Source organism: Ursus americanus, chromosome 2, assembly GCF_024610735.1.
Source record: "Ursus americanus isolate L20-20 chromosome 2, mUrsAme1.1.p, whole genome shotgun sequence".
NCBI classification, from domain to species: domain Eukaryota; kingdom Metazoa; phylum Chordata; class Mammalia; order Carnivora; family Ursidae; genus Ursus; species Ursus americanus.
The window spans coordinates 44,235,641-44,238,195 of record NC_142128.1 but is presented as its reverse complement, the minus strand read 5'-3'; positions in this window follow the sequence as shown (position 1 = coordinate 44,238,195).

Below are 2,555 nucleotides of genomic sequence, written 5' to 3'. Positions count from 1 at the left end.
CTCTTCGCTTTCGATTTCATTAGTCAGAGAAAATAAACAGTTTCCTTCCTGTAAGTACTTAATCAAAATGAAGGATTATAGCAAAGGTATAAGTGAGTGTTTCTGTTACAAACGTCAGGAGATGGAAGGACATTAGAACTCCAACAGTAGAACTCCAGCAGCTTCCATGTGGGTCATTAGAAATCTGTATTCCTGAGAATGATTCTCAAATATAAGAAAACTTAAAGATGAGTCACCAGGCTGCTTCTCCCTCCCTTCCTGCTCTCAGAGTGGTAGGAGGAGATGTTGGAACAGGAATCTTTCCCTACGAGCACTTGAACGTAGCTCCTGGAAGAGGGCAGGTCGGCTATGAAATCACTCTCGGTTTAAATAGTGCCTGAAGCATTCACCCCGTTAAATCATTGACACACCTGGCGCTTGACGGAGTGGCAGGTCATCACGAATGTGTGAATCCATCCTCCGAGACAGAGCAAGGAAGTTGCCTCTCAACTACATCTAGGCTGCGTTCCCTCGCTGATCAAATTCATGATCACACACTTTCTGCATCATTCATGGACAAAACACAGGTGGGGGTAAGCTCATATCATGACAGCATAAGCCTTTGCAATTTCTGGAAGAACACTGAACCTCTGGACGGAGAGGGGCTGGATAAGGCTTTTGCTTGGCAGTGTCTTTTCTGGACAGGACGGTGGATGCATTGGAGAGTGGCATAAACCCTGACATGTCAAATAAACAGCACCGGTGGCCGACTTGCTGGTTGTCACCCACCAGCCGATCTTCAGGCAGGAAGAAGCCGGAAAAGGATCCCAAAGCACAGCCGGTGTTGGTGGATGATCTGAGGTCATCTAAAGAGAAGAAAGCTGATTATTTTAATCCAGACTAGAGTCGTGGAGTGGCTAGCTGAAGTGAGGGCACAGTGAGAAGGAGGCCACCTGCAGACTGGAACAGGGGCCTCCGGAGAAAGCAAACCTTTGACACTTCGATCTTGGACTTTCGGCCTCAAGAACGCTGAGCAAATAGAACTCTGCTGTGTAAGCCAGACCCCCAGTCTGTATATTTTGCTAGGGCAGCCCTAGCAAAGGAATCCAGAAGGGTGGCAAAATCCTTCTTCTCGAGAGCTGGAATAAAGCTGCCAGAGTGGGAGCCTCGGCTGGATTGATTTATGAATTCACGGGACCACCGGGCACCCAGACAGCATGGTTTCTCAGGGAAGTCAACTTCTCCTTCCAAGGAAATGCAAAGCATGATAGAGGTTTACACGTGGAGTCAGTCTTGTACCCTGGGGTGAAGCACACGGTCCCAGAATGCACTGTCACTTACGACGTACTGCTAGATTCAATTTTTAACTATTCAAAAAAGTGTGTTTACATTTACTTTCATGAGCGACGTTGGCCTTTGTTTCTCTTTTTCCTTGATCTTTATCTGATTTTGGTATGATGGTGATATTGGCATGATGGTGATATTGGCATTTCTAAAAGCATGTGTTTAAAATTAGTAATATTTTCTCCTTAGCCGTTTGATAGAATTCATCGAGTGTTTATTCCCAGAGCTTTTATTGTGGAAAGATTTCTGTTACAAAGGAATTTCCTTGCGTAGATATAGGGACATTCAGATGTTCCATTTCTTTATGAGGCAGTTTTGGTAAGCTGTGTTTTGCAGGAATTTTGCCCATTAGATCTTAGTAACCAAACTTACTGTCCTGAAGTTGTTCAAGTATTCTTTTTATTATCTTTTAACTTTCTGTAGGATCTTCAGTGCCACCAGGAAGTGGTCATTTCCATGATCTCCATATTGGAGACGATGAGCAGTCCCGCTAGACTGTCTCTGAGGAAGGGTACACAGGGAAGCCTGAAGTCCAGGGGGGAGGCAGAAGGAGTCCAGAGGGCTTGAAAGCTCTGGCACATGCAGCCAGAGAAAACATTAAGCCCAGTCCAACACTAAAGGTGTGCTTACTTCATTCCTATTATATGATAAAATATGTCCTGCTTTCAACAAAACATTGTGGGGGGGGGGGTGTCAACAGACAAAGAAAAAGAGTCTGAAGAGAGAAAATCAGCATCAGAACCAGACTCAGATATGACATCAACGTTGAAATTATCAGACAGGGACTCTAAAATAACTGTGATTAAAATGGCAAGGGCTTGTATCACTTCTAGGCCAGCCATGACAAATATCCCACACTGGGGCCTTAAATAACAGAAATTTATTTTCTCACAGTTCTGGAGGCTGGAGTCCAAGATCGAGGTGCCAGCAGGGTTGGTTTCCTCATAGGACTCTCTCCTTGACGTGCAGATGGCTGCCCCCTTCACAGAGTTGTCCGTCTGTCCTTGTACTCCTGATGTCTCTCTTTGCGTGTCCACGTTTTCTCTACATGTAAGAACACCCATGAGACTGGGTTAGGGACCCACCCATGACTTCATGTAACCTTAATCGCCTCTTTAAAGGCTCTGTCTACAAATACATTCTAAGGTACTGCATTTTAGGGCTTCAACATATGAATTTTGCGGGGTGGGGGGACACAAGTTAGCCCATGGCAGGGTGCTGATGGAAACAGT